This window comes from Mastigoproctus giganteus, chromosome 10 (assembly GCF_048544385.1).
Source record: "Mastigoproctus giganteus isolate SK-2022 chromosome 10, ASM4854438v1, whole genome shotgun sequence".
Lineage (NCBI taxonomy): Eukaryota > Metazoa > Arthropoda > Arachnida > Uropygi > Thelyphonidae > Mastigoproctus > Mastigoproctus giganteus.
The window spans coordinates 122798930-122811170 of record NC_143584.1 but is presented as its reverse complement, the minus strand read 5'-3'; the positions used below and the strand labels follow the sequence as shown (position 1 = coordinate 122811170).

The 12241-nt window shown below is 36.9% G+C and overlaps 1 protein-coding gene across 2 annotated transcripts in view; it reads left to right on the top strand.

Moving 5' to 3' along the window:
* Window positions 1-12241, top strand: part of LOC150079263 (uncharacterized) — a 65801-nt gene that overhangs the window by 29224 nt on the left and 24336 nt on the right. The window lies entirely within an intron of this gene.

Sequence of the window (12241 nt, the reverse complement as noted above, 5' to 3'; positions counted from 1 at the left end):
CTTGTTTATACTTGTATTATACACATGAATATGCTAACTGAAGAAGCAAAAAGAAGAGTATGTAAAATAAGTTGCATTTTTTTTTTTTTTAATTTCCATGAATTGTCAACATTTGCTTTTTAGTTGTCCCCATCTTCTGTTTGCAGCTGCACTTTCAAAGGAATAAAACAGTCCATTACAAATAACAATATGCCCGAAAAGTACTGATTAAGCTGAAGGTAATTTTTATAAATCATTGTTGACCACACATATTCTGTGGTCCTGAGATGGAGTGCTGGACTCCATTTACTCAATTTTTTTTACTCAGTTAGTCTGTATTGCAAAATAGAAAGGCAGGGTTATGACATTGTTCTCTGTAATGTGTGATCATTTTTTTAAGCTTCCCTTGCAGCATTTATCACTACCAATACTATTTTATTGTATTTGTTATGCGAAGCTAATCAAGAATGGCTTTCATTAAGATTCCAAAGAAAGGTTCGTAATCTGAGCAAGAGGAAGAATCCCATCAGAGTTGAGCCTGCTCAACCCATTCAAGGGGCCTTATACACCTCAGTCAGATCACCTTGCAGGTGCCTATTCTCCAGATGCTACAATTTACAGAACATAAGCCTTTCTTGGTAAGACCACCCCTTCATTCCAGGTGTCTCCGTAGCCAGGTGGGAAGGAGCAGCAGTGCTTAGCACACGCTTCTTGATTAGACCGGGGTTCGAGCCTGTCACCCCCAAATACGGAGGATGTGGAAAGGTCAGAGAATGACCACCGCATATTCCGGAGCAATATGGCCTTAGTTGCTAATGCTCTTAAAAAAAAAAACCAAAACAAACCCCTTCATTCCCCTCACCAATCTTGTTGCCCTTCTCTGTACTTGCCCAAGCAAAGCAACTCTACATCCTTTCTAAAATGAGGCCTCTAGACCTGTATGCAGTACTCAAGGTGTGCCTTGATCATTGCCTTATACAAACGGATAATCACCTCCTTTTCCCTACTAGCAAAATTTCTGTATATTATTGGCAATACCCCATGACCTACTCTGGCAGCCTGTCTGCACTGCTCAGAAAATTTCATATCTGACTGCACAATTACTCCCAGGTCTTTTTCATTTTCTACCACCCTAAGTGTAGTACCACACAGTTGATATGTTTCTTTGGGGTTACTTCTACGCATATCAGTACTTTGCATTTGTCAATGTTAAACTTCAGTTGACACTTCTCAGCCCATCTGCCCAACTTTTCTAGATCCTGTTGCAGTAGCACACTGCCATTACTGTCATTAAAAACCCTGCCAACCTTTGTATCATCTGCAAACTTCGACATTATGCCTGATATACCTCCATCAATATCATTGATAAATATACAAAACAACAGTGGGCCCAACACCGAACCCCGGGGGACCCCACTAATAACATTAGTCCATGAAGAGTGGCGTTCATTTATTACTACTCTGTCTTATCTCACTCGACCACCCTTTTATACATTGTAGTAACTTGCCCTTAATACCATACTGCTCCAATTTGTACAATAGTCTTCCATGCGCAACAGTGTCAAAAGCTTTCCTGAAATCCAAATATATGATATCAAAATTATTTTTTGCATCCAGTTCCTTTGTAACCACATCGTAATATCCTATCAAATTTGTCACACAAGACTTTCCCTTAACAAACCCATGCTGTGTCTGAATTATTGCTGCAGTCTTGTCTAGATGATCCTGCAGTGCTTCTTTAACCAGTGACTCCATTATTTTCCCCAGAACAGAAGTTAAACTAACTGGTCTAATTGCTCGTGTCACTCTTAGATCTCCTTTTGTGAATTGGTATTGCACATCTCCAGTCTGTGGGGAACTTCCACTGATTCCAAGGATGCTCTCATAATTATGGCTAAGGATTTGCTTACTTCCTTTGTTACCTCCTTTAATATAACTGAATAGATCCTATCTGCCCCAGGTGTCTTTCTTATGTTTGTGGGTCATGGAGAGCCTAAAACAAGGAGAAATCATTAAGGAATTACATTATTCCTGCATGTGACTACATGGCGAAAAAGTTCCCATTGAAAAATGTTCAATTTCTGCTCCACTTTGCTCTCAGTTATTACAAAATCATTAAGCACCCTGTCACAGTTTGATAAACTTCTGGAATTTTCCTCCCTTAATAACTCCCCATGTGTGAATGTAGATGCAAAATACTCATTCATATTTTCAGCTATCTGAACAGGATCATCAACAATTGAACCATTGATATCAAGGGGACCAAATCTAATTCATCCCCTTCGTTCTAGAGTTTATATAACTAAAGTCCTCGCTGTTTTTTCTTAGTATCCATGCACATGTCTATCTTTGATTAAATGAATAACTAGATTGGTAGAACAGTTGCATCCTTTGACAAGCCTAACTAACCACTTTACTCGACATGTTAAAAGTATAATGTTAGTAGGCATGTTGGCAAACTTTTTCCAACATTGTTACCCTTGGAATAAAGGTATGAAATAATTCAAAATTGTTCACCTTTTGAAGCCACATTTATTTTCCATTTGTTATGAACATAACTGAAAAATCCATGTTTTTATATTAAAAACATATTATTAATTAATTTTTAAAATACTCCCTCGCCCCACAACATAGTTCCCTGTTGGTGAGCAGAACTTGAAAGAAAAATTGAAACTCCCATCTGCCTCATACTGAAGATGTAAACATCCTCTGATGCTGGTGTGTTTGTTTGCTTGCTTCGAAGGTTATTCTAGCTCTTCTTGGATGCTGCAGTTGCCAGTAATTTTAAATTCTTGCTTTAGAGTTCTTGATAATTAATGAAAGGATTGCCTTCACAAAGCTTAACAAAAACTTTCTTTTTGAAAGTTTAACAATAAGTGATTACTATTGAGTGCCGCTGATTCGTATTCAAAAGAAGCATTAAAAAGAAAATGCAAATTAATGAACTCCCCAAGAAAAAGAATTTTTGAATTGAAACTTGTGGTGAAAACAATACTAAACAGGCATGTTTAGCATTGCTTTCAAGATAATTCGCCTGTTTAGGAATACTTTTGCATTGATTGCTTTCAAAGCAGTCCTGATAATTCTAGGCATGTTATCCTCACCCATATAGAAGGTCTGTTCGTGTTCTTCTCTTCTGGTTTAATTTTTTTTTTTTCCAGTTTTTCAGTTTATTTGTGGTGAAGACAATAGGCAAATGTGTGCCTATTGCCTTCATGTCCATCCATCCACATGTAAACAGAGGGACTCTTGGTGGATGAATTTTCATGAATTCCATATTTGAACCTTTTAAAAATATTTGTTGATCCATTCCAAATTTCATTAAAATTGGATCAACAGAAATCTGGCAATTAATATTTATTTTTTACATACAAATTGCATAGAAAAAGAAATTTATAGATTAAAGGTAGTTTTAATTCATCATTATTAGCTTTAGGCAGTTCATGTATGCTTTGCTATATTGTTATGTATGACTTGTGAATGGAATGTGGTGTCACTTGTGAACGCACACACACGCACGCACGTAGTCTTATAGTTCTAATTACGCTGGTTATTTTTATTTTAATTTATATAAACAGTTTTTGTAGATATACATAATACTTTATAAAACCATTATTTCGTTCGAATCTTGCAGGCATTGTTTTTGTATATAGTGATAGGGAATTCAAATTTTTAATTGAGGTAGTTAGGTAGTTAGGTAGCTCTAATGTATAATTATAGAAACAGTAATACGCTTCACTGTTTCTATTAGATAGCGTAGTATTGACATATAATTTAATTTAATTTATTGATCTTATTAATTTAAAATATCATGCCCCAAACTAGAGCAGCAAAGCAACGGGCACAAAGTGGCAGGAGTGCTGTGACTCGGGGGAGAACTGAGGGGGCGATTCTCCAACGCATCACAGCCTAAAAAAATGTGCAACTTGTGAAATGTTTGCCGAACTATCCGGAACGGAACATGATATTGCCATGGGGGATGTCTTTGTGTGTGCGCGATGTAAGGAGTGTAAGGAAATCAGGCGACAACTCAGCGTTGTTGTGGGCCTATATGCGAGTTTGAAGGACAGGGTGGATGCCCTCGAAAGATCTAAATTGAGGGGCCCACATCAACGCCAGAGCTTGCACTTGGTCATCACGCAACACAGCGGCAACCCCCAAGGCAGAATGCGCTGGTCCCACAGGAACTCGTAGTTGTTGATGACTCTATTGTCAGGGAGACGGGAAATTTATTGTGTAAAAAGGATAGATGGAACAGGACCAGGGTATGTCTGACAGGGGCAAAGGTTGATGACGTTGTAGAGCAGATATCATCTTTTAGGGGCACAAAAGGTGATATAGTTGTACACGTTGGCACTAATGATATTAAGAGTAGGAGACTGGCAGAATTACTTAACAAGTACAGGTCACTGATGAAAAAAAGCCATGAATTAGGGTTGAATTTGAAAGTGTCTGCAATTCTGCCCAGACACGATAGGAGGGAGTATATGATGAGAGCCTTGTCGATCAGTTCGGCCCTGGAAAGATTGTGCAAGCCTCAAGGGATAGAATTTTTTTCAGCCTGAACTGTACTTGTTAACAGGAGAGACTGTTTCTACAGGGATGGGATACATTTAAATAGAAAGGGTTCAAGAATATTTGCTGATGCTATCGAGGCAGTGTTAGGTGGGTCGGAAAACTGATAGCTTGGGGGGATACCTAATAGTTTAACAGTAGCCGTAGGCAGAGGTGAAGGTGATTCTTGCACAACTTCTATTAGAATAAGTAGCGACCTGGAGCGAGGGGTGTTGGGGTTTTCAGGGACGGATGGCAGTCATCGTGAAACAGGTGGGTATATGGGATGTGTTAGAGTAACTAAGAAAAAGAATAGGTGCATGTATACTTGCATGTATACCAATGCTAGAAGTATAGTAAATAAATTTGATGAATTTGAAGTGTTGGTCAAGACATCAAAGGTGGATATTGTTGGGATATCAGAGATGTTGGTGTCACACAGATATAAGGAATGCCGAACTGGAATTTGGGGAGTACTATGTGTACAGAAAGGATAGACAGGATAGGAAGGGAGAAGGTGTTATGCTGTTAATAAAGAAAAACATAAAATTAAAAGAAGTGCTTCCAGTTGATATAGATGGAACAGTGCACTGTTCATCTATATCAACTATATCATCTATATGTGTACAGAAAGGATAGACAGGATAGGAAGGGAGAAGGAATGGGATGCTGTTAATAAAGAAAAACATAAAATTAAAAGAAGTGCTTCCAGTTGATATAGATGAACAGTGCACTGTTGAGTCAGTTTGGTGTGACTTAAGCACTGCGAAAGCAAAAATAAGAGTAGGAGTGTGTTATAGGTCTAATGACTTGAATGAGTACAGTGAACAGTTGTACAGAGAAATAGAGTGGGCTAGTAAATCGGAATGTCTTATAATGGAGGATTTTAACTTCCCAGATATTGACTGGAACTTGTGGGTTGGGCACTCACACACTAGTCAGACTTTTGTGGATTTATTGGATGATTGTTTTCTGCAGCAGCATGTTCGAGAGGCAACCAGAGAAAGTAATACTCTTGATCTGGTTATCAGCAGTGATCATTCATGTATTAGGAATTTGCAGATAAAAGAACCACTAGGTGGCAGTGATCACAGTGTACTGACGTGGGATTTACTTAAAGATTTAATTACCATCAGGGGTAAAGGAAAGGGTTTTTGCTTCCGTAAAGGCGAGTACAGTGGTCTCCGACAGTTTTTAAATTCTGTACAGTGGGATCAACTGACGATGTTACCAAGTGGGAAGTAAATTCTAAGTGGGAAGCATTCAAGGAATTAATCGTGGAAGCTACTAAAAGTTTCATACCTATTCAGAAATATTGTTCAAGGTTTAGGCCTAAATGGTTGTCAAATGAACTAATGAGACTCATAACAGAGAAGAAAAATGCATGGGATGCATATAAATTATCAAGGGACTCAGAAGCCTATGGCAGATATAAGTTAATCTGTAATCAGGTGACAATGGAGGTTCGGCAGGCGAAGGCAGATTACGAGAAATCCTTGGCAAAAGATGCTAAGAAAAACAGCAAGGATTTCTTTACTTATATAAACTCTAAAAGGAAGGGGATGAATCTGATTGGTCCACTTGACATCGATGGTTCGACTGTTGATGATCCTGCTCAGATAGCAAACAAACTGAATGAGTATTTTGCATCTACATTCACACATGAGGAATTATTAAGGTTTGAAAATGGCAGAAGGTTATCAAATTGTAGCAAGATACTTAATGATTTTGTAATAACTGAGAGCAAAGTGGAAGAGATTGTTGAAGTTCAACGTAAGAAAAGCACCTGGGGTGGATGGAATCTATCCAGTTATATTAAAGGAAGCGGCAAAGCAACTAAGCAAACCCTTAGCCATAATTATGAGAGCATCCTTGGACTCAGGGGAGGTTCCCACGGACTGGAGATGTGCAAATGTATCCCCAATTCACAAAGGGGGATCGAAGGTTGACACGAGTAATTACAGACCAGTTCGTTTAACTTCTGTTCCGGGTAAAATAATGGAGTCGCTGGTTAAAGATGCATTGCAGGATCATCTAGACAAGACTGCAGCAATAATTCAGACACAGCATGGGTTTGTTAAGGGAAAGTCTTGTGTGACAAATTTGATAGGATATTATGATGTGGTTACAAAAGAACTGGATGCAAAAAATAATTTTGATATCATATATTTGGATTTCAGGAAAGCTTTTGACACTGTTGCGCATGGAAGACTATTGTACAAATTGGACCAGAATGGTATTAAGGGTAAGTTGCTACAATGGATAAAAGGATGGTTAAGTGGGAGTAGACAGAGTGTGGTAATCAATGGGTGCTGCTCTTCTTGGACTAATGTTATTAGTGGTGTCCCACAGGGTTCGGTGTTAGGTCCACTGTTGTTTTGTATATTTATCAGTGATATTGATGAAGGTATATCAGGCTTAATGTCGAAGTTTGCAGATGATACAAAGGTTGGCAGGGTTGTTAATGACAGTAATGGTAGTGTGCTACTGCAACAGGATCTAGATAATTTGGGCAGATGGGCTAAGAAGTGGCAACTGAAGTTTAACCTTGACAAATGCAAAGTACTGCATATGGGTAGAAGTAACCGCAGAGAAACGTACCAACTGTGTGGTACTACACTTAAGGTGGTAGAAAATGAAAAAGACCTGGGAGTAATTGTGCAGGCAGATATGAAGTTTTCTGAGCAATGCAGACAGGGGGTTTTGTCAATGATATATAGGAATTTTGCTAGCAGGGAAAAGGAGGTGATTATCCCTCTGTATAATAAGGCAATGGTCAGGCCACGCCTTGAGTACTGCGTACAGGTCTGGAGGCCTCATTTTAGGAAGGATGTAGATTTACTTGAGCGTGTACAGAGAAGGGCAACAAGATTGGTGAGGGGAATGAAGGGATCCTCTTACCAATAGAGGCTTAAGTTCTGCAAATTGCAGTGGCTGGAGACTAGGCACCTGTGCGGTGATCTGATTGAGGTGTATAAGGACTTGAATGGGTTGAGCACGCTGAATTCTGATGAGATCCTTCCACTTGTTCAGATTAGGAACCTAAGGGGGCATAAATTCAAATTAAGAAAAGACAGATGTAGAATAGATGTGCGGAAATTTGCCTTTAGTCAGCGGGTGGTTAATTGCTGGAACAAACATCCATCTGTCATTGTGGAAGTTGATAGGTTGAATAAATTTAAGGAGGAACTGGACAGGCATTTGGAGAGAATGGTGTGTTTTTTTTTTTTTTTTTGTTGGCTGATGCTGCATAAGCTCATACATTTGCTTTCTTGCATCACTTGTCACTACTACTACACACACAGAGAGAGAGAGAGAGAGAGAGAGAGAGAGAGAGAGAGAGAGAGAGAGAGAGAGAGAGAGAGAGAGAGAGAGAGAGAGAGAGAGAGAGAGACTTAAAGTTATATGAGAGACCCTAATAAATAATATATAGTTGAAATTGAACTGTCAGCTAAGTTTAGAGAATGTAAACTATATTAAGTGTTTTATTAAGTGTTCTATAAAGTTATAATTTTAATAATTAATTGATTAGGAGATAATTATTTTTACTTTTCACTTCTATTAATCAGAAAAATGAAAAATTAAATTAGTGTAAGAAAAAAAATCGAATATGTACGTTGACTAATTATCTTTCAAATCTTATATCAAAGTTTGAAAATCTGAACATAGCTTTTCAGTCCAATGTGTAAGTTCAAGGAGAAATCATTACTGTGAGTACAAGGAGAAATCATTACTGTAAGTACAAGGAGAAATTATTACTGAGGTCATTACTCCTAGATGTGTTGAAGAATGTTATGTGCAAATTTATTATACCGAAAGTTTTCAAATCCTCCACTTTCATTGGAAGTTGATTATCGTAACTGACAAAACCAAAAGGATGATTCATGCTTAATCATATAGATTTCATCTTCCAGGGTCATGGAGAGCCTAAAACAAGGAGAAATCATAAGGAATTACGTTATTCCTGCATGTGACTACATGGTGAAAAAGTTCCCATTGAGAAATGTTCTCATAAATGTTGAGTAGCACAAATTTCACCAGTTGGTGAAATTTGTAATTTTTTGAAATTATTTTGTCTACAAGTTTCCAGTACTTATCATTATTAAAAATAAAGAAATAGATGGTTTTCAGCATCAGTTTCATCATCCTTTTAGTTTGTGGGAACCTACCAGATGCTATTATAATAAAGAAAGACGTTATGTGTGGTGGGTGGGCAGGGCCAATCTTAGGTGTTTGGACTCATTGGGCCCCATGTCTTGGGAGGGCCTCATGCTTTTTTTATGGACTGTTATTTGGTGTTGAGTTTGTGGACCATTTTAGAAATAGCTTTAGGTGATTCTTCTATTTGTTCTATGTGTACCATTGAATGTGGTGTAGCAATCACTTTGGAATTTGACAAAATAATAAAGGAATTTATAGAGAGTAAAGCAAGAAAACTTAAAGCTTAAACGACCGGACTAGCCGGGTGGGTGAAGTGCCTGCTTGGCAACCCAAAGGTCATGGGTTCGAATCCCGCCTCGGGCTTGGATCAAAGTACTGCAAAAACCTTGGGAGGTGCATTATGGTCACAGAAGCTGATGTGCCAACAAATACCAAAAAAAAAAAAAAGAAAAACAGTTTCTATTCTTCATTTGTGCAAGAATTTAAGAGCTATGACTATTTACAGACCTGTATTTGTTTTTAACAGTTACTGCCTATTGCAAAATAGTCTTTTGTCATGCATGTTTTATGAAAACTATGACTCAAATTGCTTAATATTTTCAGTAATCAAAATAATATAAAATATGTCCATACTAGGGGGGGTTCACACTTCCTAGGGCTGATTCTGACAGTGGACCTTGATTGGGGAAGTGACAAATGCATAAGGAAGCATGAAATATAACAAATTATCCCAAGTGATTCTTGGCATAATTTAATAATTCTGCATTAATGCTGAGTGTCAGAGAATATTTAAGCTTTAAGGGAATATTTAAGAATATTTAAAAAAAAACAAAAAAAAAACTGAATATGGATCTTGTCTTTCTGGTGATGCTTGACAGTGAAGTCTAAACAACAGTGCTGTTGTCATAAACAAAACTTTGACACAATATTTCCTAAGAGGTGCAAATTGTGCAGCACTAGTAAACAGCCCTGTGGCTATATTTTAATACAAGGGTCAGTCAGTAATTCCCCATTGGCCATAAAAACATAAAGACAAAGTTGAAATTTTATATAATTTTTAAACAAACATTGGGAAGCATATATACATTTATTCTGTGTATCCACCTTGTTTATCGATAAATTTTTTGCCACTGTTCCTTCTAGCATACCTATGTGCTGTGGTAAAAGAATGGACCTGTGCCTGTCAAAGCCACCCAGTCACTCTCTTTTTCAGCTCCTCATCACTCAAGGCATTTTCCATGAAGATATTTCTTCATGTGTCAAAAAAAAAAAAAAAAGCCTGTGCCAAGTCTAGCTATATGCAGGATAACAAAACTCCACCCCAGATGTGCAATTTTCATCTGAATCATATGTGACCTGGCATGGTGTAACATTATTTGATGGCCTAATTAGAGCCTTTGTGTTTTGTTTTATAGCCCCATTAAGCTTATCAGGTGTTTGGCAATATCTTTCTTTATTTATTATTTGACTTCCCTCTGAAAAATCAACCAAGGTTGGACCTTTTCTATCTCAAAACACTGTGGCCATAATTTTTTGGTGTCTAGAATAAGGGTTATAAGATACAGATATAAACCTTGTACAACTGATTTTCATGAAATATCAGTTTTAGTTTTTGTCTACACAAAGTTTTGTAATAGTTGCAACTTTTGGTCATCTTTGTTTCTCTCTTTTTGCCTCCTGTTGATTCTCTTGCGTTGTTTAAAGATAATACTGATTTCCTACTGTCATACTTTCCTTTAATTTATATTGTTAAATGAACTCCAACCATACTGAATACTCTCCATTTTCATTTCTTTGGATTTTTTGTGAGAAAGGTTAAAAATCTCTAATAATTAATAATCACAAAGTTCTCTAGTTCCTTTGTTTAGGCATGTTTGCAAATGCATAAAGTAATCAGGTGCCTATTTGCTTTACCATGTCTGTGCATCTGCATGAAATAGCTCTACTTGTGGATGGGGTTTTTGTGAAGTTATATATTTGTCTCTTTTGAAATGATTTTTTGAAGCCATTAAAGTTTCATCCAAATCAGAAAAATGGAAATCTGGCAATTATTTATTTTTTTCATATATATTATGAGTTATCTATATACTGTTAGTTGAAGAGCTGGATGTTATATTTGTACTAGTTTGCTGATTGAAGGAATGAATAGGTAATAGCAGTGTATGAAAGAAATTTTTGGTTTAAGCATTATACATATCAAAGTTGCTTTTTTGAAGATTTTTTTTTTAAATCAGTTTACATGTGGATCGTTCAAGATTGATCTGAACTGAAATTTTTATTTTATTTTATTTTTTTTAAGAAGCCAAGAGCAGTATGAGGAAGCTATTCATGTCAGGTTGTGCCAGTACTCTCACTTCTTGCCTTGAGATTTTGAATAGGTAATATGGCATAGTGTGGGAAATTTTTGATCTGAACTAAAAAATTTTATTTTTAAGAAGCCAAGAGTAGTATGATGAAGCTATTCATGGCAGGTTGTACCAATATTACCTTACTTCTTGCCTTGAGATCTTGCTCCCAGTGCTTGTCTCTTTATGCATAAATTGATCCAAAACCTGTTAAAATTCTATGCAAGTGAAGTACACAGTAAAGCAGAAAGACCCCACATGTGCAGGTGTGTATGACTAGTGTAACAAGCTTTTCAAAAAGCTGTAAAGCAATTATCAGCGGAGAGATGGATTCAGCCAGCTGCTGTTACCAGTGCAATTATTTATTGTATCAAGGAACTGATTCTGGAAAATGTTCTATAATGCTTGATATTGCATGTTAACAGCTTAAATGTTGTGTGTTATTCATAGTTATTCATAGCTACTTGCTTTTAAACAAAAAAATGAGTACGTGATGGGGACTAAGATGTTAACATTTGGCAGAAATGTGCTGTGTATTGGTCGGTCCGTGAAACATTTGAACTAGAATGAATCAAAAACAGGAACTTATTCCTGTAGTTAATACAGACTCTTTGTGAGACATAGGTGCACTGCTTTTCATGCTTAGTAAAAGCAGTCCAGTACAGTGTTGCCACAAAAATTCCATAACCTTAAAAATTCAAGACTTGCATCAGCTGGCAAGGTTACGATCATTGTCTTTCATGATGTAATCCATGCCTGGTTTCTGCCACATGGTTTGCCAACCTGTAAACTAGCCTTTTAATTAGTGTGGTAGATTTGCAATTAACAATACTTCAGTGAAATTTATTTTGTAGAAATAGTTAATGTAGAAGTAATTTAATTACATTCTGTTAATATGTACATTTTTTAAGGTAATTATAAATGCCAAATGCATACTCACTCCTTTCCTGAGTTGTTTGGTATTCATCATGTTAAAAAGTATGGGTACAGTAACTAGTATTTCTTTCACCTTGTTCATGTCTTTGGCTAGAAAATGAAAGGAGGCTAATAAAGGGAAGAAAAAATATTCAGTCGTTTTGTACTTGGTGTGCACCATTTTGGCACGAGTAACCAAAACTGTATATGAGGTGGGGTGGTCAGTAAACTGATAGACTGCAGTGTTTAACCAGTTGCTTTTTTATTTTGATTTGGACTCTAAAACA